Source organism: Bufo gargarizans, chromosome 3 (assembly GCF_014858855.1).
Source record: "Bufo gargarizans isolate SCDJY-AF-19 chromosome 3, ASM1485885v1, whole genome shotgun sequence".
In the NCBI taxonomy this organism is placed as follows: Eukaryota; Metazoa; Chordata; class Amphibia; order Anura; family Bufonidae; genus Bufo; species Bufo gargarizans.
The window spans coordinates 306,250,060-306,278,035 of record NC_058082.1 but is presented as its reverse complement, the minus strand read 5'-3'; positions in this window follow the sequence as shown (position 1 = coordinate 306,278,035).

The following is a 27,976-nucleotide window of genomic DNA, read 5'->3' as shown; positions in this document are numbered from 1 at the left end:
GTGGCAGCGTTTCACCAACATGGTGGAGCAGTATGTGTGCACACACCCACACGTCCTGAATGACGGGTCTGCCCACTTCAACTTCTGCGTCTCCAAATTAGGTTCATGGCCTGTGCTTGCCCTTTACGCCTTGGAGGTGCTGGCCTGCCCTGCAGCCAGTGTATTATCTGAATGTGTGTTTAGCACGGCAGAGGCCGTCATCACAGCCGATGTGGACAAGTTCACGTTCATTAAAATTAACCAGGCATGGATCCCACAGGACTTGTCCTTACCTTGTGCAGAATTGACATGTATACGGGCCTTAACCACCCATTGTTATACTTCAGCGCAATTGCTCATTCTTTTATTTTGGATATTTCACACTCTTTTGGAGTGTACCCTAATTTAATTTTTTTTAATTAAAACCCAAAACCTGTGTTGGCTAACTCTTCCTCCTCCACCACCGCTTCCACCTACACCGCTATGTCCACCGCCTCCTGAAACCCCTACTACATATGGAACTCCACCTCATAAATCAATTTCTTTTTAATTTTATTTGTACGTATTTTATTTTATGTCATTTCACTACTTTGTCAGTTACATTTTCGGGTGAAATTTACAAATTTTTGGGTGTGATGTATTACTGCTATACCTAGTAGACAGGTTAAAACTAAAAAAATTGTCATTTACATTTCCGGGTTAAATTCAACAATTTTTGAGTTGATAGTACCACTGCTATACCTAGTGGACAGGTAAAAAAAAAAAAAACTATAATTTGTCTGTTACATTTTCGGGTCAAATTCACCAATTTTTGTAACTTAGCTGTCTGAGTGAATAAATCACCATTCTTTCACCAACTACTGGCGAGTGCTGCGGATTATTGGCGTGTCTGGAAGAATTTGGACCCCTAGTCAGGATCCCTATCTGCGTGCACCATTTGGCTTGAAGCCTATATACTGTTTTGTACCCAATTTTGTGGGACAGTAGTGCTGCCAACCCCTGAGATATGCTATACCTAGTAGACAGGCAAAAAATATTCAATAATTTGTCTGTTACATTTTCGGGTGAAATTCACTGATTTTTGGGTGTGAAGTAGCACTGCTATACCTAGTAGACATGTTAATACATTTCTGTAATTTTTTCAGTTACGTTCTTGGGTTGACATTATACAATTATTATTTTTTTAAATTTTTTAAATTAACAATTTTTTTTTTTTGTATAACGTACATAAAAAGCGGTTGTCAAATAATCATACAAATGATCACTAGTATATTGTCTTATTAGACCAAATATTTCAATCTTCATTGAAATAAGGTACAGCCTTTGAGTACATAAAAGAAGATAAAATAAAAACACAATAAAACACAAAAAGGGCCTGAAAGGACCCAACAGGATAGGTAGGGCAACACTCAAGAATCCTCTACTCAAGTGAGCTATAGCTATGTCTCTTGTGTTAAGAAACACTGATGAGTAAGTAATTGTAAGAAAATAGCCATATACGTGACCTAGGACAAATATAATATTGAAAAGGAGACCAAATATAGTGGGTTTGGTTGTAGTAACTAAGTAAATTTTCTGTATTCTCTCCAAGGGGCCCAGATTTGGAGAAAGACGTGTCTAGTGCGTAATTCCCAATGTGAAATCTCTTCTAAACGATAGATTTGATCCAGCCTACTCGTCCAATGATCAAGGCTAGGGACATTTGTTGACAGCCAGAGTATAGGAATTAGTAGTCTGGCAGCTAGAATCATGAATGAAAAGAGTGTCGTTTTTCGGGACTTAGTTCTTCCAATACCAAGGCTGAGTAATGAGATCTCAGGGGTGCAAGGGAAGGAGGTCTGGCATATCTGATTGCTAAGTTTGACTACTTCCGACCACCATGGCTGGATTAGCGTGCACGACCACCAAACATGGAAGAAAGAGCCTCTCTCTTGTCTGGGGTCTTGTACCAGCGCATCAATATTTTGTAGCTGTTATCTTGAATTACAATACATTTAGATATTTTATGTGGGATTATCAAGATCTGTAGTATTTCAAGGGGGGGACAGTGTACGCTGCAGGTCCTTCTCCCAAAGCCCAATCACAGCAGGTTTAACAACAGTGGGAGGGGATTTAAGTTGTTTATAAATATTAGATATGGCTTTGGAGGGATATAGAGAAGCTCCAATCATCTTGTCAAACCAAAGAAGGCTCTGAGCGGGTAAGGTTTCTTTAGCAATACGGAGCGATTCCTTTCTGATAAAGTTTAAAAGGAAAGGGTTTTTGATTGTAACCTTAAAAAGGTCACAAATACCTTGATCGGAAAGGATACCTCCATCTTCACTAAACAATTTAGAAACCTTCATCTCTGTATTCTCAAGAATAGAGGGGCAACTGTCTCTTAATTCTTTGGGAGCTAGGGAAATTACATCTCTTATAGAAATGAAAGGAGAAGGGAGGGTCAAAGCTCTCACGTTAGCCGAGAACCACCCCCAGACCTTTAAGGTGTTCCTGATTAAGGGATTCGGTATAGAGTTGGGGACCGGGGTGGGTTTGTCGGTCAAGACTAGGGCCCGAATAGGGGAAGGTAGAAAAGCATTCTCTAGCACCAACCAGAGCTTATGAGAAGGATTCTTGATCCAATCTATTACTCTTGCGAGCTGAATGGCCTTCATATATATCTCTGGGTCAGGTAGTACAATTTCACCCCTGGATTTCGGTTTTGACAAGGTTTCAAAAGAAATGCGAGAGCTCTTCCCCCGCCATATAAATTTACGTATACTTTTGTTAAGAAGGGAAAAATAGGATTTGGGAATTTCAATGGGAAGAACTTGCATCAAATACGTAAGTTTTGGTATTACTAAGGACATAACTATGTTTTTTCTCCCAAACCAGGATAAATAAGGGAAATTTAGAGAGTCCATCTGGGTGATCATAGAAGCTAAGAGAGGTTTGTAATTAAGTTTAAATAAGTCTCCAAGGCAAGGGGATAATTTTACTCCTAGGAACGTCAAATGTTGGGTATGCCAATTAAAGGGGGATATGTTTTGGAGACATGTGATGGTATGCGGAGAAAGGCCTATATGAATTATCTGAGATTTAGTTGCGTTAATTTTGAAATTCGACAATGAGCCGAAAAAAGTGAGGTTGGACATAATTACAGGTATAGATTTAAGTGGGTTGGTAGTGATTATTAAGAGATCGTCTGCAAATGCAGCTAGCTTAAAGTCATAGCCACTAACCTGTAGGCCCTTAATGTCAGAGTTTTGCCTAAGAGATTGTAGTAGGGTTTCCATCACCAGGACAAAGAGAAGGGGGGAAAGGGGGCATCCCTGTATTGTTCCATTGCTAATGGGGAAGCTAGAAGACAAGGTATCGTTGACTGACACAGACGCCGAAGAATGTGTATACATGGAGAAAACAGCATTAATGAATGATGTAGGAATCTGAAATTTTGATAGGGTGAGAGAGATGTAAGTCCAATCCACCCTATCAAATGCTTTTTCGGCGTCTGTGCCAAGCAATACTAAGGGGGAGGATCTATGAGAGGCATAATATAGGGCATTTAATATTTTAGTGGTATTGTCCTTACCTTCTCTGCCTCACTTCAAAACCCACTTGATCTGGGTGGATCAGTTGTGGCAAAAGGCTCTGCAATCTAGTGGCCAACATTTTTGACAGTAGCTTAAGATCTACATTTAAGAGGGAAATGGGGCGAAAGTTTGAACATAAGGTGGGGTCTTTGCCTTGTTTAGGAATAACTGTGATAGTGGCTTTTGTCATGTCAGCGGAAAGTGGAAGTTTGTCTAAAGCCTGGTTATAGATTGGGAGCAAAAAGGGGAGGAGAATTTCTTTAAAGGTTGAGTAATAGGTTATCGGAAACCCATCTGGACCTGGGCATTTTCCTTTAGGAGTCGATTTAATGGCGGAAATTAATTCCGGGATGGTAAATGGTTTGGACAGAGATTCCCTTTGGGGCACCGACAGTGATGGAAGTTTAAGAGATGATAGGAAGACATTAATATTAGAACTTCTGTCTAGTGAGGGGTTTGGAAGTACTGTAGAGGGGACAGATATAGAGACTCGTAGAACTTCCTAAATTGTTCTGCAATTTCCTCTGCTTTAAACAGAAGAGTGTTTTGAGACGATCTAATGCTTTGTATATAGCGAGAGGTTTTCCTCTGTTTAATTCTCTGCATTGCGAACTTAGAGGCCTTATTCCCATGTGCAAACACTTTCTGTTGTGCAGATAGATAGTATTTGGCAGACTTCTCATTAAGAAAGTTCTTTAGTTCTGTCCTGAGGGAGGTGAGCTCTGAGAGATGTTGGGCTAATAGGGATTGTTTATGCGCTTTTTCCAGAGTATGAATTTTAGATAGTAGGTCAGAGAGTCTCTTATCAGATTGTTTTTTTAAGAAAGGAGCAGAGGCTAATTAGTCTGCCCCTTATAAAGGCTTTATGGGCGTCCCATATCATTTGGGGCGAGACGTCTTTGGTGTTATTAATCGAGAAGTACTCTTCTAGGAAGGAGGTAATTTGTGCGACATATTTTATATTTCCTAGTAAGGATTCATTAAATCTCCAATTAGAGTTTTTATTAGATCTAATGGGTGGATGTATATCACAGAACATAGGAGAGTGATCAGATAGAGTTATATCTCCTATCTTGGCTAGTGCACATAACTGTAGGTGTTCCTTTGAAATAAGGATATAATCTATCCTACTATAAGATCTATTAGATGAAGAGTAGAAGGAGTAGTCCAATCCCTGGGGGTTAAGACAACGCCAGATATCTGTTACTCCAAGGTTTAAAAGTTTAGTATGGAGGAAGTTGAGGGCTTTTTGGGAAATGGCCGATTTCTTGGAGGTGGTGTCAAGAAGCGGGTTGAAAGCCAGATTAAAATCACCAGCCATTATCAATATTCCTTCTCTGTGAATTTCTACTAGGTCTATTAACGCGGAGAGCCAAGTAATCTGGTCTGTATTTGGAGCATAGATATTCACTAAGGTGTAAGTTGAAGATCCTATCAAGCCTTTGAGTAGAAGAAACCTGCCCTCTGGATCCTGTATATGCGATTTGTATTGGAAGGGCAGATTCCTACAAAAGCCAATACTGACTCCCCTCGAGGCGGCATCCCCAGCTCCACAATGGTACCATGTGGGAAATTTTGAAAAGGAAAGGTTGGGATAATTTCCATGCTTGAAGTGTGTTTCTTGAAGGAAAATTAAAGAGCATCTTTCTTTATGTAAAAGAGAAAAGATCTGGCATCTCTTTGATGGAGACCTCAACCCTTTCACATTATAAGTAACCACTCTTAAGTCTGTCATAGTTAAAGTATTTGTAGGTAAAGGATACAGCTAAAAATACGGGTGATAAGTGAGTATGAATAACCAACCAGAGTGAAGGGAGGGTACCACCTCGAGGTAAGCGACGGCTCCATAAAAGGTAAGGGATCATTCCAAACAGAAGATGTTCATCAGTATATGGACAATACTTATCAGAGTATTCTTGAGACCTATCAAAGGACAAAAAGAGGTTAACAACACAACAAAATAAACAAAAACATAACCAACAATAGCACCAGTAAGCTACTAAGAAATGTGAGCCGACTAGTACTATAGGCAGGGGGGGGGGGGGGGGGGTATTGCATGACTGTATGTAAAATGCAAATATGTTGATTCCTTTTTAAGGAGAGAGATGATACGGGATTAAGTTCCAGCTACTATCGAAGTAAAGCAGAACAATTTCTTATACTGGTCAGTCCCAGTGACCTTTGTGTGAAAATAACTAAAACCAGATTGACAACGTATAGATCAGACAAGGCAGTGTTATCCCAACTAAGAGCTGGAGGGGCAATCCTGAGAAAAAACAATCAATCATCTGGACGTGTCAGTCTTTTGGAAGAAGAAGCTTGGCGGTTTCTTTTCATCTTATGAGACCTTTGAGTACGAGGGGTCTCCCATGCTCCATCAGTATTCAGAGTGGGTATATCAGAGGCACCTCGAACAAGTTCCCAGTTTTCGATGGGAAGTAGCAGAATTTGCAGGATGTCATAAGCTCCATCTAAATCTGCATAGGAGTGAATGGAGATTCTGCGTCCATTGTGAATGAAGGACAACCCGAACGGGAATAACCATCTGTACACGACTTTTTTACTTCTCAAGAGGTCTGTGAGAGGTTTTAGAGACTTGTGCTTTTTCAGCGTGGATTGGGCCAAGTCCTGATATATGGAGATAGGGTTGTCATCCCACGAAGCCAGGGGATTGCTTCTTGCCCCTTTTAGGATAGCCTCCTTGACAGGAAAGTGCAAAAACTTGCAAATAATATCCCTTGGGGGATCCGTAGATTGGGGCTTGGGGCGCAGCGCTCTGTGGGCTCGTTCTACAATCACCTCATGTGCGGAGTCAGGGCCCAGTAGTTTTAAGCAAATCTGCATCACTACCTCAGGAATTTCATCTGGGCCTACTGATTCTGGAACTCCTCTGAAGCGGAGGTTGTTCCTCCTGCTCCTATTTTCCTGATCTTCAAGCTGCACATAAAGGGCGTTTAAGTGTTTTTGGTGAGCACTTAGCTTATCAGAAGTAGCGTTATGGTGAGCAGTAAGGGCAGTGTTCGCTTCTTCCAGAGCTTCCACTCGTCTCCCTATGTGCTTCACGTCTTCTTTAATGGAATGAAGATCCGTCTTAAGTGGTTATAGGGCTTCAGATAAGGCCCTCTTTAGGAAGGATTTAGAGAGCGAGAGTGCGTCTGCTTCAGGAGACTCGTCCCTCACCTTCTCAGCGGAGCATTCAGCCTGCTGCTTGTTCTTCGGCGTGCACGGAGGTTCCGGCGCCATTTTGGATTCTCTGGCCGCATAGGACTGTGCCGCTTTCTTTATAAATTTCTCCATTCCGCCCGCTTGAGAACTTGATCTGGGCGGCTCTGGGACATCAGCAGGTCTCGGTCCCCCGATCTTGACCATTGTGGGCTTGAATAGCTGGGTATAGGAGCTTCTACAGGAATCGGTAACAGCGGAGCTGCGCTTCACACAGCCATCCGGCTCAGGCGCTAGCTCCGCCCCCCGACATTATACAATTTTAGACGTGAATAAACCCCTGCTCTGCATAGGTGACAGGGAATAACATTTCTGAAATGCTTTTTTAATTGATGCACGTCACCTCCTTTGATTTAATGCTTAAACTTAAACAAGTTGTACCACATTTGCACTTCAATAATTTGTCCCACATTTCCGCTATACTCTTTTGGCCAACATTTGCGCCTCAATAGCTTTTCCCACATTTCCGCTTGACTTTTTTGGCCCACATTTGGGCTTCTGTAATTTTTGCAACATTTGCGCCTTAATAGCTTTTCCCACATTTCCGCTTGACTCTTTTGGCCCACATTTCTGCTTCTGTAATTTGTCCCACATTTATGCCTCAATAGCTTTTCCCACATTTCTGCTCGATCCCCAATTTTTTAAATAAATTTATCACCCTTAAATTTGGTCTCTTTTTCTCACGCTCCCTCTCCGCCCTGGAACCCTGATTCCCCGCCACCCGTGATCACCATCAAGAACATTGAAAGTTGATTGGGCACATGGCCTGAGCTTTCCCTTTACCCCTTGGAGATGCTGGCCTGCTCTGCAGCCAATGTAGTGTCTGAACGTGTTTAGCACGACTGGAGGGTTATATTTCCCAATGTTTTGGGGTGTACACTAATTTAAAAAAGCAAAAATACATTTTAAACCAAAAAGCATGTGTAGGCTACCTCCTCCACCGCCACTTCCACCTACACCGCCACATCCACCACCTCCTCAACCTCCTACTCCACATGGACCTCGTCCTCCTAGATCAAGATTATTGTTTTTTATTTTTACGTATTTTATGTTATATAAAGTCATTTCCCTATCCACATTTGTTTGCAGAGCACTTGCCATGCTCTTAACCACATTTTGATGACATTTGCAGCCATCTAGCCCTTTCCATGACATTTTTACAGCCATTTTAGTACTCAAAAGTTCGGGTCCCCATTGACTTCAATGGGGTTCGGGGTCAAGTTTGGGTCCCGAACTCAAACTTTTTCTGAATTTCAGACGAACCCGTGGAACCCGAACATCCAGGTGTCCGCCCAACTTTACTGACAAGATCTCTGCGACATTGGCATCTATGCCCTTGGGGAAGGCATCAGGACTGGATGGGCTTCCAGTTGGGTATTATAAATCCTTATCCTCAATCCTGATCTCCAGGTTGGTTGCTTGGTGCAGAGCAACCAAGCAACCAACCATCTTGCTAAAATAAGGGAAGGACCCTGAATTATGCGACTTATACTACCCCATCTCACTTATTAATGTGGATGTTAAGATCTGGGTGAACATCTTAGCCCTCTGCCTTGGTAAACTTGTCCCAGAGATTGTCCACCCAGAAAAGACTGGTTTTGTTAAAAGTAGGGAGGGAAACATCAACTCAGTGGGACTTATACATTCTATAAGATACGCATCCACCAAACATATTCCGCTAGTGATACTTAGCACAGATGCGGAGAAAGCCTTTGAGTCGATTGGGAATTTCTCCAAATGGTGCTATTGCACTTTGGTGCCCCAATCTCCTTTATCTGATCGGTTATGTCCCTATACAACCATCTGAATGCTAGAATCAGAGGTAATGAGACTTTGTCTGCTCCCTTTGAAATCTTCAATGGTACCAGGCAAGGTTGGTCACTTTCCCCCACACTATTTTTTTTATTGGTCATGGAGACTTTACTCCAGGCTATCAGAGAATATAAGCTGATTCGGGGCTTACATGTGGAAGATGTAATACACCAGACTGCAGCTTTTGAAGATGACCTGCTAATACTGATTACTAACCCAGATATAGCCTTCCCACATATTATTGAATTATTTGAAGAGTTCGAGAGACACTCCAACTTCAAAGTCAACTACGCTAAATATGAAGCCCTTGTCATTGCAATTTATGTGATTCCCTTTTTCTTTTGTGTGGTGCCAAATCAATTAGAAGTATAAATATGTGCATGCTATACAGTTTTCATAATGAGACCAGACACACTAGGTGGTTTCATGGGAAAGCACTTCCCCATCCCCCTGAGCAAGACCCTGTTTATTTGAAAATACATTCACATATATAGCAGACATGACATCACAAAAGGGTTGTTCCTTAACCACCTCCCGACCGCCTAACGCACCGATGCGTCCGGGAGGTGGTTGATTTGTTCCTCCTGGACGCATCGGCGCGTCATCTCGCGAGACGCGAGATTACGTCACAGCCGGCCCGCGCATGCGCATCGCGGGCCGGCATTTCGCAGCAAAGTATTTCGTCAGCAACCTGCCGGCCACGATCATTGGCTGGCAGGTTGCTGATTTTTTAAAAAAAACAATCAGCAGCCATTTAACCCATCATATTTGTAAATATGATGGGGTTATATGGCTGCTGTGCTCCTCTGCTCCTTCTTTTGGTCGGTTGGTTCCAGCAGAGGAGCAGAGGAGCACACATCACTGTGAGTACCCACTACACCACACTTAGCCCCCAGATCACCCCTATTAACCCTTTGATCACCCCTTTGATCGCCCCTGTCAATCACTAGTGAAAGGAAAAAAGTGATCAGTGCAAACTGTCACATTTTTTTTTCACTGGTATTGACCGTTAGGTTTTAGGTATAGTTTAGGCCCCTTGGTTAGGCAGTTTAGGGATCGGTTAGCGCCCAGCCCACCGCACCGCAGTCCGTTATTCGCTGATTAGCGTATCGCTAATCAGCATTTGTACTTTTATAGTATCTGGAAGTGATCAAAACTGATCACGGTCAGATCTATAATTGTATTAGTGTCACTTTAGTTCTCCCTCCACCCAAAACGCAGTGTTTGCCCGATCAGGCCTGATCGGTCGCCCACACGTGCGTTCGCCCATGCCCGCCCCACCGCAGTGACAAAAAAAAATTGGGGGGGGATCGTTGCACATTCACTTTACATGCACTGCGGCGATAAAAAAAATCAGTTTTGATATTTTTTATCAACCGCAGCGGCCTCCGGTACTTCGCTAGCCTCCCATTTGTAAGACAGGCTTGCTTTTTTTTTCTTGGGTAGTCTCAGGGAATACCCCTAAATTTAGTTGCCCACATGTCAAACAGGGGGTATTCTTCTGAAGAGGCCTACAGGCTTCTGACCCAGTCGGATGAGGAGTGGGAACCCTCATCTGATGAATCCAGCGGGTCAGAATGCGAACCTGTAAAAAGCAGTGGCTCTCTGACCCAAAGTTCGGACGAGGAGGGTGAGGTCCCTGATAGCACCAGGCGTACCCGGCCCCATGTCGCTAGACCGCAGGTTGCGCAGGATCCGCTTCAAGAGCAGCAGAGTGGGGCTGGTGCTGTCGGATTACGTGGTGAGGCATACACCAGCAGCCCAGCCCTTCCTGGACCTAGTACCAGCACTGCCCTAGAACATGGTGAAGTAGCGAGCACCAGAAGGGCAGTTAAAGCTGGTACGGTGGCACGTACAGTAGTGACCCCGTCGCAGCCACCGCAAAGACGTGCCCGTAGAGCCCCTAGAATCCCAGAGGTGCTGGCAAACCCTGATTGGCAGTCCTCAACTTCAGCCGTACCTGTAGTTCCCCCTTTCACCGCCCAGCCTGGAGTTCGGGTTGAGACAGCTCAGATCGGTTCGGCCCTGGGATTTTTTGAGCTGTTCTTGACTGCGGAGCTCTTAGACTTAGTTGTGGCAGAGACAAACCGGTATGCCACACAATTTATAACCGCTAACCCGGGAAGCTTTTATGCCCAGCCTTTCCGGTGGAAACCAGTCCAAGTTTCCGAAATTAAAACTTTTTTGGGCCTCCTCCTCAACATGGGTCTAACTAAAAAGCATGAATTGCGGTCATATTGGTCCACAAACCCAATTCATCACATGCCCATGTTCTCTGCTGCTATATCCAGGACACGATTTGAGACCATCCTGCGTTTCCTGCACTTTAGTGATAACAGCACCTCCCGTCCCAGAGGCCACCCTGCTTTTGACCGGCTCCACAAAATTCGGCCCCTCATAGACCATTTCAACCTGAAATTTGCAGATATGTATACCCCAGAGCAAAACATCTGCGTAGACGAGTCCCTTATACATTTTACCGGGCGCCTTGGCTTCAAACAATACATCCCAAGCAAGCGCGCCCGGTATGGGGTCAAATTGTATAAGCTCTGTGAAAGGGCCACAGGCTATACACACAAATTTTGTGTCTATGAGGGAAAAGATCAGACCCTGGAGCCGGTCGGTTGCCCTGACCACCTGGGGAGCAGTGGGAAGATAGTCTGGGACTTGGTGTCACCCTTATTCGGCAAGGGGTACCATCTTTATGTGGACAATTTTTACACAAGTGTGGCCCTCTTTAGGCATTTGTTTCTAGAACGGATTGGCGCCTGTGTTACCGCGTGAACTAGTCGCGCGGGCTTCCCCCAACGGCTCGTTAGCACCCGTCTTGCAAGGGGGCAGAGGGCCGCACTGTGTAACGAAGAACTGCTCGCGTTGAAATGGAGAGACAAGCGTGACGTTTACATGCTCTCCTCCATTCACGCAGACACGACAATATAAATTGAGCGAGCAACCCGTGTCATTGAAAAGCCCCTCTCAGTCCACGACTATAACCTTCACATGGGAGGGGTGGACTTCAATGACCAGATGTTGTCTCCGTATATAGTTTCCCGCAGAACCAGACGCTGGTATAAGAAGGTGTCTGTATATTTAATTCAATTGGCTCTGTACAATAGTTTTGTTCTTTACAGTAAGGCTGGGAGAACTGGATCCTTCCTCAAATTTCAGGAAGAGATCATCGAGAACCTCCTGTACCCAGGAGGTTCCGTGGCCCCATCCACCAGTGTAGTTAGCCGTCTACACGAGTGACATTTCCCCAATGTCGTTGCTGGTACCTCAACCCACCCGTCACCCTGAAAAAGATGTCGTGTCTGTAGCAGGAGTGGAATAAGGCGTGACACTAGCTATTTCTGTCCTGACTGTCCTGACCACCCTGCCCTATGCTTAGGGGAGTGTTTCCGAAAGTACCACACACAGGTACACCTAGCATAGGGATCATCTCACCAGGATAGGCACACAGGGCTATTAGGGCCCATTCACTCACTGCTGCTGCAAATGTCTCCTTTCACCTGGGACAAAGTGCATAACGCACTTCGCCACATCTTTGGGCGATTTGCGCTTTGCACATTGACCCATGGGGAAGGAGAGGTTTGTTCTATAAAGGTAAAAAAAAAAAAAAAAAAAAAAAAAAAAAACACCAGTAAGCAAACACGTTAATGTTTAGTTCAAAAAGTAAAAGTTTACATGTTCTGTTCCAAAGTTAATAAAATTATTGCGTTGCGGCCTGGTTTTTTCTTTTTTTTTTTTTTTTTCTTTTTTTACCTTCCAGGTGGACCAACCGATCTACTAGCTGCAGCACTGATGTGCATTCTGACAGAAGCATTGCGCTGCTGTCAGATTACACGCAAGTCGGTGTATGCGGCGCTGCAAGACGAGATTTTCTCCTCTGCAGTAACAGATACGTTTGCCGAGGCATACGAGCTGAGGAGGAGGCGGCGTTCCTATGCTTTGGCAAACACTTTGTATATATATATAAAAAATAAAAATAATCCCGGCAATGATTTATTCATCCACATCGATTGATGTGAATGGAGAAATCTGGTTTGCCAGGGCATACGAGCTAAGTGGGTATGGATGTAGGGCGGAGCTCCTATGTCCTGGCAGACGCCTTTCCCCTCCTTTTTTTTTTTTGGCAGAGATTTTTTCATCCACATTGATCGATGCGAATGAAGAAATCTGTGCCGTTCATTTTTTTTCTTTCAGCCCAGAGGCTGAACGGAAAAAAAAATCTCATTACCTGTATGCTCAATATAAGGAGAATAGCAGAAACTCCTAATGCTGGCCATACATGTAATGATTGCGGAGACCCTCAAATGCCAGGGCAGTACAAACACCCCACAACTGACCCCATTTTGGAAAGAAGACACCCCAAGGTATTTGCTGAGGGGCATATTGAGTCCATGAAAGATTTAAATTTTTGTCCTAAGTTAGCGGAATGTGAGACTTTGTGAGAAAAAACAAAAAAAATCAATTTCCGCTAACTTATGCGAAAAAAATAAATTTCTATGAACTTGCCAGGCCCCTCATTGGATACCTTGGGGTGTCTTCTTTCCAAAGTAAGGTCACATGTGGGGTATTTTTACTGCCCTGGCTTTTTAGGGGGCCTAAAGCGTGAGAAGAAGTCTGGGATCCAAATGTCTAAAAATGCCCTCCTAAAAGGAATTTGGGCACCTTTGCGCATCTAGGCTGCAAAAAAGTGTCACACATCTGGTATCGCCGTACTCAGGAGAAGTTGGGGAATGTGTTTTGGGGTGTCATTTTACATATACCCATGCTGGGTGAGAAAAATATCTTGGTCAAATGCCAACTTTGTATAAAAAAATGGGAAAAGTTGTCTTTTATAGAAGATATTTCTCTCACCCAGCATGGGTATATGTAAAATGACACCCCAAAACACATTCCCCAACTTCTCCTGAGTACGGCGATACCAGATGTGTGACACTTTTTTGAAGTCAAGGTGGGCAAAGGGGCACATATTCCAAAGTGCACCTTTCGGATTTCACCGGTCATTTTTTACAGATTTTGATTTCAAAGTACTTCTCACACATATGGGCCCCTAAATTGCCAGGGCAGTATAACTACGCCACTAAGTGACCCCATTTTGGAAAGAAGACACCCCAAGGTATTCCGTGAGGGGCATGGCAAGTTCCTAGAATTTTATATTTTTTGTCGCAAGTTAGTGGAATATGAGACTTTGTAAGGAAAAAAGAGAAAAAAAAATCATCATTTTCCGCTAACTTGTGACAAAAAATAAAAAATTCTAGGAACTCGCAGTGCCCCTCACAGAATACCTTGGGGTGTCTTCTTTCCAAAATGGGGTCACTTGTGGCGTAGTTATACTGCCCTGGCAATTTAGGGGCCCAAATGTGTGAGAAGTACCTTGCAATCAAAATGTGTAAAAAAATGGCCTGCGAAACCCGAAAGGTGCACTTTGGAATATGTGCCCCTTTGCCCACCTTGACAGCAAAAAAGTGTGACACATCTGGTATCGCCGTACTCAGGAGAAGTTGGGGAATGTGATTTGGGGTGTCATTTTACATATACCCATGCTGGGTGAGAGAAATGTCTTGGTCAAATGCCAACTTTGTATAATAAAATGGGAAAAGTTGTCTTTTGCCAAGATATTTCTCTCACCTAGCATGGGTATATGTAAAATGACACCCCAAAACACATTCCCCAACTTATCCTGAGTATGGCGATACCAGATGTGTGACACTTTTTTGCTGCCAAGGTGGGCAAAGGGGCACATATTCCAAAGTGCACCTTTCGGATTTCACCGGTCATTTTTTACACATTTTGATTGCAAAGTACTTCTCACACATATGGGCCAAGGTATTCTGTGAGGGGCATGGTGAGTTCCTAGAATTTTTAATTTTTTGTCGCAAGTTAGTGGAATATGAGACTTTGTAAAAAAAATAAAAAATCATCATCATTTTCCGCTAACTTGTGACAAAAAATAAAAAGTTCTATGAACTCACTATGCCCATCAGCGAATACCTTAGGGTGTCTACTTTCCGAAATGGGGTCATTTGTGGGGGTTTTCTACTGTTTGGGCATTGTAGAACCTCAGGAATCATGACAGGTGCTCAGAAAATCAGAGCTGTTTCAAAAAGCGGAAATTCACATTTTTGTACCATAGTGTGTAAACGCTATAACTTTTACCCAAACCATTCTTTTTTTGCCCAAACATTTTTTTTTTATCAAAGACATGTAGAACAATAAATTTGGCGAAAAATTTATATATGGATGTCGTTTTTTTTGCAAAATTTTACAGCTGAAAGTGAAAAATGTCATTTTTTGGCAAAAAAATCGTTACATTTTGATTAATAACAAAAAAAAGTAAAAATGTCAGCAGCAATAAAATACCACCAAATGAAAGCTCTATTAGTGAGAAGAAAAGGAGGTAAAATTCATTTGGGTGGTAAGTTGCATGACCAAGCGATAAACGGTGAAAGGAGTGTAGTGCCAAAGTGTAAAAAGTGCTCTGGTCATGAAGGGGGTTTCAGCTAGCGGGTCTGAAATGGTTAAGAAGAGACTATTGGCTCCTTAACCTGATAGGAGTGGTTTCAGCAACTTCAACTCTGAGTTCATTGGTAGATTTGAAACCTAACTCCCCCCCCCCTCCCCTATTAACCATAATGCACACATGCTTCATACATCTGGTTTGCGGCCATCTAGTGAACAAAAATGTGTACTACACAAAAATGTATACTACGGAATGTTCACATTATGTATAGAAAGAAATAAAGTCCATCTCTCACACCCTCAATATCTCTGTGCCTCGAGTGGTAATGGACACATTGAGACACCAAGGAATATACCTAACTAAAGACCCATCGCTCCTTTATGTGTCAAACTACCCACCGCTAATTCGAGAGATTAAAACAATGCTATCCTCCCTTTCTATTCCTTATGTCTCCTGGATGGGGCGCAATCATTTTTTACACACATAAGTCATGCCCAAATTATGATATATGCTCAAGATGGTGCCCACATTTTATATATATATATATATATAGATATCTCAAAGAAGAGGCAGCACTCCAGGATAAAATGAAACAGTGACCCGCTTTATTTCCCCTGTGCACAGGGGAAATAAAGCGGGTCACTATTTCATTTTATCCTGGAGTGCTGCCTCTTCTTTGAGATATCTACAACCATGGGCGTAGGGATCACCATAGCAGCCATAGCAATGGCTATGGGGCCCAACGCCACTGGGGGCCTGGGCCATGGCTAAGGATTTTTTTTTTTATTCAGACAGAGAAAGCGCTATCTGCAGGGCCTGCAGGCTGTGGGCGATGCGATAGGGCGCGGCCGGAGGTAGAGAGGCATACCTGCAATGAGGAGATGGAGTGGTCCCGCTCCCAGTCTGGGCGGCAGTCCTACTGGCCGGAAGTGGAGGAGGCAGAGGGTACAGCGAAGCTGCGTGCTGCTGGGCCTGGCAGCGCTGCTGGAGTGTGGGCATGCAGACGTTCAAGTGGCTGTGTGGTGAGGGCTGGCTGACTCTGGGACTGGTAAAACTTACTCTGGAGTCTCGGACCATTATATCTGGGGAGGAGGGGGGAGCAGGACCTTGGAGGTCTGGACCAGTACATTTAAGGAGAAGGGGGGAGCAGGACCCTGGAGGTCTGGACCAGTACATTTAAGGAGAAGGGGGGGGGGGAAGTATCCTGGAGGTCTGGTCTGGACCATTATAAAGGGGGGGGGAGACACTGGAGGTCTGTACCATTATATCTGGGGAGGAGGGGGGAGTGGGATCCCCAAGGTCTGGACCATTATATGTGGGGAGGAGGGGGAGCAGGATCCTGGAGGTCTGGACCATTATATAGGGAGGAGGGGGGAGCAGGACCCTGGAGGTCTGGACCATTATATATTGGGAGTAGGGGGAAGCAGGACCCTGGAGGTCTAGACCATTATATTTAAGAAGGGGGGGAGCAGGACCCTGGCGGTCTGGACCATTATATTTAAAGAGAAGGGGGAGCAGGATCCTGGAGGTCTGGACCATTATATAGGGGGGAGCAGGACCCTGGAGGTCTGGACCATTATATTTAGGGAGGAGGGGGAAGCAGGATCCTGGGGGTCTAGACAATTATATATGGGGAGTAGGGGAAAGCAGGATCCTGTAGATCTGCACCATTATATATGGGGAGTAGGGGGAAGCATGAACCTGGAGGTCTGGACCATTATATAGGCAGGAGGGGGGAGCAGGACACTTGATGTCTGGACCATTATATCTGGGGACTGGCGGTGGAAGATTTAGGGTGGGAGGTCTAGGAGGGGTGTGGGCATGTTCGGGTGGGAGGTGCTGGAAGGGTGTTTGGGTGGGCGCTCTGGAAGGGGTGGAGGTCTGAGAGGTATGTGGTGGTGGGAGATCCGGGAGAAGGGGGGCCCATAAAAAAATGTTGCTATGGGGCCCAGTCATTTCTAGCTACGACCCTGGCTGTAGCCTTTGCTACAGGCCAAATCTCCAAATATCCTGGAAAAGATCAATACAGACACAGACATATTCACACTGTTCCACCTTTGTTCTGAATGTAGTCAATCCTCAGTCTCTGATATGGGTAAGATGACCTTGGCATATGCCTTCCTGGAACTCCCATAGTTCTCTCATCATTATTACAGCATTCACCTTCAACTAACATAGTGGCACCATTGTTGAACCCAGGAGCCATCCACCACAGAATCCAATCACACCTTCTCTCACTTGATTTGCCCATGTTCTAAATCCACCCTCTTTAGGTAGAGTACCCTCTGAAGGAACAGTTTCTTACAAACCCTCCAGAGTCCATTCTCGATAATCACTTCTACCTTTATGCTTTGATGTTTCCTTTCAGCCTCTGTAGCCTGTATCTGAAAAATACAAACTTTTTGGAAGTCCACTGGCCCTGAGCCATCCTGTATCACACAGACTTCCACTTAGCATAGATTTCAGGTAATAGTTTAGCCTTTACCTTGTCAAGCAGCATCAGGTCATCAAACATCTTTTATACACTCAGCATTCATTATTGATGGGTTCATTATTAGCATTCATTATTCATGGATCAAACAAAATCTCAGCTTCACCAGATTAGACCATAATAATGAGTGATACCGAAGGCATACCTGGATTAATATTGATGTTAGCAGTCTTACCCACAGCCATCTTACAAACCTCAGTGAGTGTCTTCAACTCTGTCTCCTGCACTAACATTGCTGGAGGGAGTGGTTCTTTCTTGACAACATCAGATTAAGTAGGAACAGCATATGCTGTTAGAGATGATCCATCTTCCAAGAACCTGAAATTATCTACGAGAAACTAAAAAAAATTGTTTATTAATTGGAGACAGTCATGTAAATTAGAATTTTTAGAGGTGGGAAAGCACTACTACTCCCAGAAGGCCATACTACTACTACTACTCCCCCTCCAGACACAGCAAAATAGTCAGATCTAATTGTGTACACCCTTAAAACAGTGATTAATTGGTGAGAGGAGTAGGAATTGCATTAAAAAATTAGATTCTAAGGATTGTATAGATAATAGGGACCCAGCATTTCATTCTGGATTGTTAATTCCCTATGGGTGTTGCCCTTGAAAGGCTGAACATTTGTAGCTCCTCCCCTGGGTGAGGAAGTGGACAAGTATATACAAATTCTTCCTTCCCCCCACTAGTGGGGAGGACTGATAGGCAGCCACGCCCGCCTTAGGCCTTTGTTCAATTTATGGAGTCTTTACTACTTGTGGAGTCTCTTTACTTGTGGAGTCTTTACTAAATACTTACTGTTGTAATCACACATAAATATGCACAGTTTAATGTACCAACTAACTATAGCTGTAAACAAATGCACAACCTCTTTAGATCCACATAAAGATAGAAATAAAGTGCAAAAACAAGTCATATAAGGCAATAACCACATAATCTTAATATAAATAAACATAATCCTGTCAACAAGACAGAATAAAAACGAGCAAGTTTTGCAGGGGTACGGGTAGATGGGGTGGTAGGACAAGGGCTGATGAGGGAAGGGGGGCTGGGTTAGATCATCTAACCCCCCCTCCCCCATCAACCCTCGACCCCCCCATCTACCTCAGCAGACATTTAGATGTTATTTATTCCTGCAGCTCTAATGCTCTGATGATCACTGATCAGTAGATGACTCAAGTCAAGCCCGCCCCCGCCATTTAGATATGTATGTTTGTTATTAATCATCATAATAACCTCCAATTACTTATTCAATATGCAATATTGTGTTAGTCCTACACATAAATCTCTGTAGGGATACACAATCTTAATAACTTTCAATCAAATTGGTGATAATCCAACTCAATTCCCATCATGAGGACCCATGGTCACTACTCATGAATCCCCAAAACTCTCATCAGAGCTCGGTTTAGGTCCGATTCTATGTCACGGATGTGCAACTATCGGCTGTCTATCAATTCCCACTTAGTTTTAGCACGTCCTACCACACAAAGATGGAATATTTAAATGGGTTATTTCGTTCTAAAGGACAGATCAGCTATAATTTGAACCCTTCTATCGCAATAACACCAATTCAACTCTTGAGAATATACTTGGGCAAAAGACTCAGAGAAGGTTTTGTAAGGTTTTTTCATAATGAGACCAGACACACTAGGTGGTTTCATGGGAAAGCACTTCCTCATCCCCCTGAGCAAGACCCTGTTTATTTGAAAATACATTAAAATATATAGCAGACATGACATCACAAAAGGGGTGTTCCTTAAGAAGAGACTATTGGCTCCTTAACCTGATAGGAGTGGTTTCAGCTACTTCAACTCCGAGTTCATAGGTAGATTTGAAAACTGCAACCTAACTCCCCCCACCCTATTGACCATAATGCACACGTGGCTCATACATCTAGTGGATAAAAATGTGTACTACACAAAAATGTATACTAAGAATGTTCACATTAAATATGGAGAGAAATAAAGCCCATCTCTAACACCCTAAATATCTCTGTGCCTCGAGTGGTAGTGGACACATTAAGATACCAAGGAATCTACCTAACTAAAGACCCATCGCTCCTTTATGTGGCAAACTATCCACCGATAATTTGAGAGATTAAAACAATGCTATCCTCCTTTTCTATTCCTTATGTCTCCTGGATGGGGCGCAATAATTGTTTGCGCACATATACCATGCCCAAATTATTATATATGCTCCAGATGGTGCCCATATTTCTCAGCCAGTCATTCATTTTCATTGTCAGATTCTCCTCCTTCTTGTGGCAGAAAATGAAACCCAGGATAGCATATGAAACTCTCACCCTGCCCCATTCCATTGGTGGATTTGGTTTGCCAGAAATTCTGACTAGAGATGGTCTTACGGTTCGCCCGGCAGTCGTTTCACAGCGAACTTTGCTTGTTCGCTGTTTGCCGAACGGGCAAACATATGGCGATATTCACACCTGACATATTCTTTTACATTGTGAAGAACTTTGACCCATTACACATCCATCAGGTGGTAAAGGACAGTCAAATGAGATGTTTCCGCACATGGACATACCCCCTAAATCTGATCTGGGCACCATTTTATATTCAGTCTTTTGCCAGTGTAGGGATAGGTTGCTGTGTGGAGCAGGGACAGACTAACATAGAAAGTATATTATAGTGCAATTGTATTGTACAGCAGTTGAGTGCGGTTCTGCTGCGATACTGTAGCCACACAGAGTGCCATACGCTATTGGAACAAATAATTTCTACTAGTGTGATTTACCAGTTGCCCCTCAAATAAACTGATTGAAGCAGGGGTGTTATATAACAATAATATACTTTCTATATAGTGCATTTAGGTAGTGCAGCTTTCGTTTGCAATTTTGCTGCATTACCGCATCTATACAGAGTGAAAAACACTATTTGAAGAAATAATTTCTACTGCTGCGATTAACCAGTTGCCCCCCAAAAAAACTGATTGATGCAGGGGTGTTATATACCACTAATATACTTTCTATATAGTGCATTTAGGTAGTGCAGCATTTGTTTGCGGTTTTACTGCGTTACCGCATCTACACAAAGTGACAAATGCTATTTGAACCAATAATTTCTATTGGTGTGATTTACCAGTTGCCCTCTGAAAAAACTGATTGAAGCAGGGGTGTTATATACCAGTAATATACTTTCTATATAGTGCATTTAGGTAGTGCAGCATTTGTTTGCAGTTTTGCTGCGTTACCACAGCTACACAGAGTAACACACGCTATTGGAACCAATAATTTCTACTGGTGTGATTTACCAGTTTCCTCCCAAAAAAACTGATTGAAGCAGGTGTATTATATATACAAATAATATACTTTTTATATGGAGCATTTAGGTAGTACAGCATTTGTTTGCGGTTTTGCTGCGTTACCGCATCTACACAGAGTGAAAAACACTATTTAAATAAATAATTTCTACTGACGTGATTTACCAGTTGCTCCCCAAAAAAACTGATCCTCCTCATCCTCTCTATCTGCACCCTCTTCACTCTCTGCTGTGTGCACCCCCAAAGACACCACCACCACCACCATATCTCCTCCTCTTGAGTCAGAGGAATTATTTTCCTTTCCATTACAAGACCATACCGATGCACAGCCATTATTGGCATCGGATCAGCAAGAGGAGGTATCAATGGTCGCCACCCAGCAGTCTGACGACATTACCCAGATCAGACCAAGGAAGGTGGTCCCCGCTGCTGCCTACTCTGAGATCTCTAATGTCAGTGGTGGTGAAGGTGACGAATCCAATGATGACGTTTCGATGGACGTCACATTGGTGCCCGCAAGAGAGGAAGAGGAGGGGAGTTCAGAGGGAGAGATGGAGCAGCAGATAGGGAGGAGAAGGAGGAGAAGCAGGCAGAACTTACAGTGCACAGGAGGCAAAAAGCAGACTGCTAATGTATCTGGAACGAGCCATACACCATGCACGGTCACATCTGGCGCTCACAGGATGCCAGCACATTGCTCCGCAGTGTGGGATTTTATTAGCGTGTCCGCTGCTGACAATAGTGTTGCCATCTGCAGCCAGTGCTGTCAACGCATAAGTTGCGGTAAGCCCAACACTCAAAGAAGGCACCTTTCCTTCCATCACGAAGCCCAGTGGGAGCAACACCATCAGAACCCACAAAGCCACACTCCCGGCGCTCACCGTCCTTCCTCTTCTCCTCCTCCTCTCTCCTCCCAGTTGTCCTCCACTCCACCTTCCACTGTGCTGTTGTCGTGTTCATCTGGCAAAAGGCATGTTTCCATGCCCAAATGTTCGAGCGGAAAAAGATGATTACGCCAGATAACCCTCTTGCCCAACGGCTGACCGCTGGCTTGTCACAGAACTGCTAGCCTGCCAACTACTGCCATATAAACTGGTGGACTTGGAGGCCTTTAGGAAATTTGTGGCAACTGAAAAAACGCGATGGAAGGTCCCCAGAATGAAATATTTCTCCCAGAAGGCCATCCCAGAGCTATGTGGCCTTGTTCAGGGGCAAGTGTCTGTATCTCTGGCACACAGTGTTGGTGCCAAGATACAGCTGACCACAGACACGTGGTCTAGTAATGGTCAGGGAAGGTACATAACATTTACTGCCCACTGGGTGAACCTTTTGACAGTCGTCAAGCATGCAACCCGTGGCACCAATGTAGATTTTGTGTTACCGCCACAGATTGCATGCAGGCCTGCCTCTTCTTCTCCTCCTCCTACTCCATCCTCCTTGGCTGACTCCTCCTTTTCCACTACTACCGTCTCTTTCTGTCACGGCCATGGTCATGGTTGTGACTCCTGTGTCCGCATGCTGTTGCCTGCGGTTTGGGTGTTGTTGTTCAGCCACAGGTGAGGGCCGCTAGTATGTTGCCTTCACTTGTGGTTGCCGCTGGCAACATGTGTTTGTACTTGGCAGTATAGCAGCCGGAGCTGGTGCTAGGTAGCTTACTGTCAAGTGCATGCAGTTACACCTGAGTGGTGTGTGTGTATGTATGCACTTTAAATGTCTGCTGTGCACTCTGTTTTATGTTTGGTGTGCACTGTGACATTTTCCCTTCACTGTAGCTGCCCGTGGCAACGTTTGGTTTGAGGTACATGTGGTGGTAGTGTCTCGGCCTTTTGGCCGGCTCCCAGGACACGTTTGCCACACATGTCGTTGTCATCTGTAACAGCTGCAGTGAGTATTTGTGTGTATTTCCCTTTATGTGGTCTCACTACAATTCCTGGTGTTGGAAGGGTTAATTCCCTTGTGTCTGTTTGAACACTGGGTGTGTCTGTGTGGGTGTGACTACTTGGGCCTATAAAGCCTCAGTGTTATCTCCAGTCTGAGGGGTACTTCAGCCATGACTAGCTGGAGTAGCCTACTGTCTTATATCACCTGCCAGTGGGGGCCACCCTTGTGGTCATAAGTTTAAGTTTAAGTTTGTGTGATGTTCAGTTTAAGTTTTCCTTTATTATTCTGTGCAGCTATGGATCTGGGTTCCTGTGTGTGGATGTGTGTGCGCTGAGTTCTATTTGTATTGTTGTGGACTTCAGCTTGCCTGCACACGGATCCAGTCAGCAAGGCTGTGGCAGGTGGCTGGAACTAGTGCAGCACCTGCCATATCCATAGGCCTGTATTAGTTCCCCCATTCCTTGCAGCTTGGCCAGTGAGACTCCTGTTCCTCCGTCTCCAGAAGGAACAGGTCGTCTTACCCTACTCCTAGTTCAGGGACCGGTCGGAGGGTGAGTAGGGATCCGAGGTTCCTGAGCATGGGCCCTCCTACCTTCAAGGTCGGCCCATGCAGCTAGGAGTTAGGGACGGATTAGGGATGTATTAGGAGGTGACCTGCTCCCTAATTCTTTCTGTCCTGGCCGAGCAGCGGTTAACATCTTCTGGCATCGCACGGCTGAGGATTTCCCCATCCTCAGCCGTGACACTTTCGCTGCACCCCCCAAGCTCCCCAGAACCTATTTGACGTGCCAGGTGAGACCTTGCCATGATGTGCTGCGTCTGTTGTGCCTGGAAGCCAAGAGCCACAGCGGTCCTGCACTCCTTTCTGCTTTGTGGCCACAGGCTGATCAGTTGCTAACCCTGCTCAATTTGACAGTTGGTAAAGTTGTGTGCGACAACGGTGCCAATCTGCTGAGCACGCTGAAACAGGGCAAAATGACACACGTGCCGTGCATGGCACACGTCCTGAACATAGTTGTGCAGCGTTTCGTTTCCAAATACTCCGGGGTACAAGATGTCTTGTGGCAGACCAAGAAAATCTCTGGCCATTTTAGAAGATCTTACACGGCCATGGCTCGCCTTGCTGACATTGAGCGGCAACACCACCTGCCCGTCAGATGTCTGATTTGTGACTGCCCAATGCGCTGGAACTCCACCTTGTATATGCTTGATAGGATGCTCCAGCAGAAGCATGCAGTTACAAACTCTGCGGCAGGACAGGTTCTTGGGAGCTGTTTTTTTTTTTCACCGCACCAGTGGCTGCTCATGTGTGACGCATGCAGACTTCTGCGGCCATTTGAGATCACCAAACTGGTCAGTCGCAGCCAGGGCACTATCAGTGACATGGTACCTTATGCCTTCGTTCTGTAGTGTGCATTGCGTTGTGTCATTGATCAAGCCATCAAGGAGCAGGAGCACAAAGATGAAGAAGTTGCAATGCTGGATGAATTCCCATGGGGGGCTACTGCATCTGAGACAAGTCAACAACAGGAGTCTGAAGAGGAGTCAGAGGAGGATGGTGCCAGGGTGTAGGAGGAGCAAGAAGAGCATGCTTTAAACTTTTCTGGGATCCCTGGTGTTGTTCGTGGCTGGTGGGAGGAGACCAAGGGCGACATTATCCTATATGATGAGCAGGAGTCAGGCCACTCCACCGCTTCCAGTTTAGTGCAAATAGGGGCCTTCATGCTCCAGTGTTCGAAGAGGGACCCCCGCATGCAAGAAGGGGGCGGTTTGAAAATGTGTTGGTAACTTCGGATATGAGATCATTCTTGCAGCCAACCCATCCACAGCCGTCCTCCAGATCCAACCTCAGGGAACGCCTAGACCGACCGGTGTCCAACTACATCGGGTTAACAGCCAATGTGGACGCTCTGAGAAGCGATGAACCCCTGGAATACTGTGTGTGCAGGCTTGACTTGTGGCCGGAGCTGGCACTATTTGCCATGCAACTCTTGGCTTGCCCCCCGTCCAGTGTCCTGTCCGAAAGGACGATCAGCACAGCAGGGGGGATCGTGACCGATAAGCGCACTCGCCTAGCTCGTGTCAGTGTGGACTAACTCACATTTCTAAAAATGAATGAGGCAGGGATATCGGAGGAATTCAACACATGTGACGAGTTGACCACGTTTGATTGAATTTCCTCATGACAGCCCACAAATATCCGCCACCACCCAGAACAAATCATGGTCCCTGTCTTAGGTAAATACAGCGGCATAAAAGGCCTTTTAAATCTTTTGAATGCCTAATTTTTGGGGCCTGTTCTGGCTGACAGTTATGTATTTATCCTGTGACCGCCTAATGTGCCTCCAGCCACAGAATCCAAAGTTCTTTGCTGTCAGGTAATGCCTATTGCCTAATTATTGTGGCCTGTACTGGCCGACAGTTACATATTTATCCTGTGACCACCTAATGTACCTCAAGCCATAGAATCCAAAGTTCTTTGCTGTCAGGTGAATGCCTATTGCCTAATTTTTGGGGCCTGTTCTGACCCACAGTTACATTTTTTATCTCTAGCTACATAATTACACCCTTGCCTCACTCCTCTGCCTCTCATTATGGTGGCGTATTATCCGCATTCACCATAAGGATCTTCTAATGTCACAGGGTCATGTGACTGTGCCCCCCACCCTGTACTGTGCCACTCACCCCGTACTGTACCACACCCTGTGCAGTGCCCCTAGTCATTTCCTGTACTGTGCCATCTTATACTCTTTTATCCAGTCACGGTATGGAGGTGGTGTCTAATATCTGGATGGCCATAACTGTATCCCTTTCCCTGCCCACGCCATCCTATTTTTGGCCTGGCATGAGCTGGAAAAATATGCAGATTGCGGTGCTAAGGACCTTTGCTCCAAAATCTGTGTCAGAAATACGCCTAACATAGACGTATTTCTGTATAATAAATGATCAGCTAATTGTATTATCATTTGGGGTAGGGCTAATATGAAAAGAAGGGGAGCAGTAACAATTTAAAACTTAACTTTTACTAAATCTATTTTCCCAAAGTGGGGAGTAAGAGACCTCTTACAAACAAAAAATGCACAACAAGACAGACATAACCCCTAAGAAGGTTTTTTTTTTGGTTTAGCGCAGCGTGGGTAGTGCTGCACACCAACACAGGTATCGCCCTTCCCAGGCCTATGGAAATTGTCACATGGTGGAAGGACCGAGTGATCCCTAGTGTCTGAATCCCTTGGAGTAGTCAAAGGAACAAACGTAAAAAAATTGAAAATTCTTACCAATTTTATGAGGGCCTCACTTAGTAACCGCGTGTTTATGGGTTAAAACAGGAGGTAGTCACATGTAGCAGGTAGGTACTTCGTCCGATATTCATAGAGGACAAGGAGGGACTTCAGAGGTATCCATACAGTACGGTATTAGAGTGGCCTCAGAGAAGAAACTCACCCTAGTACCTCCCTGCTTGACCTATCCTGGCCCTAGTGACCTAACACGGGGTCCATGCCCCGCAAGGGGTGGCCCTGTCCGTAACCTTGCCCTGATGCGAAAGCCCTAAGTGACCCTAACAAAGGGTGACTAGGGGCAAATTCCCTATCTTAAGGCAGGTAGAGATATAATTGACTTAAATGGTATATATCTCATAAATCATTTAGGATTGAAAAAAGCTTGAATGCACACATAGCTGCACGTGTCTAGTGATATGAAAGAGTGTCCCTACACGTTTCTTTAATATAACATATCTTAACTGAAATCCACTATTCTTAAGGCTAAGACCCCATAAATCGTCAGGGGACACGGGGCTTAGTGTTGTGGCTCCTGTCAGTCAAGTTATTGCCACTGTAATAGGTATACCAGTGTAGCAAGTATGTGGGGGGTATTTCATCAAAAAATTCCCTCCACTTTAATAGAGACTATTGACAGAGTGAGGCATATGGAGGACATTGCTGCTGGAGCGGTGTTAGAAAAATCCAGAAGCAGCGGTATACAGGTTTGTTATGCCATCCCTCACACAAGGTGTACGCAGATTTTTTTTAAACAATTAAAATCTATTTTCTTCTCTCTTCTTTCCAATCACAGGAAAATCCATTAAAAATATAGAATAAATATAGAAAAAAAATATTTATATAAAATAGCAATTTTTTTTGTCACAATACCAACTCCTCTCAAAATGTCTGAATAAAATTTGAACAAAATATAATAATAAATAACATACCAGCTAATGTCATTTTCTTATTCACGCATCTTTCTCCACCTAAAATAACTTCATTTATCCAATACATCATAGTTCTTGTCTCAGATGATATATGATCAAACCATTATTCACAAGGAGCATTAACCCTCACAATTAATAACAGCAGTAAAAATTTGCAGAAAAAAAAATAAATTACTATTCCACCAAACAAGGTTTCAAATCTAGGTTGATGTTCAGACCATCCATCTGTAGAGACCACATTCTGAAGATCCATTCCACCTCCCGGCGGTTAATTGCTGCCACCGGATCTCCTCCTCGCCAGTTCTGTTTGACCTTTTCTATCCCCATGAACCACAACCCCTTAGGATTTTTTCCATGCATTTTTTTAAAATGCATAGACACGCTATGTGTCTCAAGCCCTTTTCTGATATTATTATATGTTCTTGGATTCTTGTTTTAAGTTTTCTCAAGGTCCTCCCAATATAGATTAGTCCACAAGGACACTTCAGGAGATATATAACCCCCATACATTCACAGGAGATTTCTCCTTTGATATTATAATTCTGACCATTTTTTTATTCCACTTTTTGAACATTTCTCATCCTTTTATCTTCAAAAGTGCGGTTTCTGCACGCAATGCAGAAGCCGCACCATGTAAATTGGTTCTTACTCTACTTCCCAGCCTTCAATGGAATATGGCTATGTACCAAAGTATCTCTTAAATTTGGTGCTTTCCTAAAGAGGAGTTCTGGTTTATCAGGGATAATATACCCCAAGATTGGGTCATTTTTTATTATTAACCAATTTTTTCTCAAGGAACTTTTTAAAGGTCCCACAATAGCACTGAACTGGGTGAAAAAAAAACAAACCTATAATCTTTCTCCTGATTACCCCTATCTCTTTTTTCTTTCTTATCCCTTGTTGCAACAATGTCCCTAGTTTTTTTCCAGAGAGCCCCTAGCATACCCCTTCTCTTCAAACCGTTCCATCATAATTTTACTTTGTTCTCTATAATCACTTTTTTTACGGTGCAGTTTCTATATATGCGCATAAATTGCCCCTTAGGGATATTTTAAATCAAG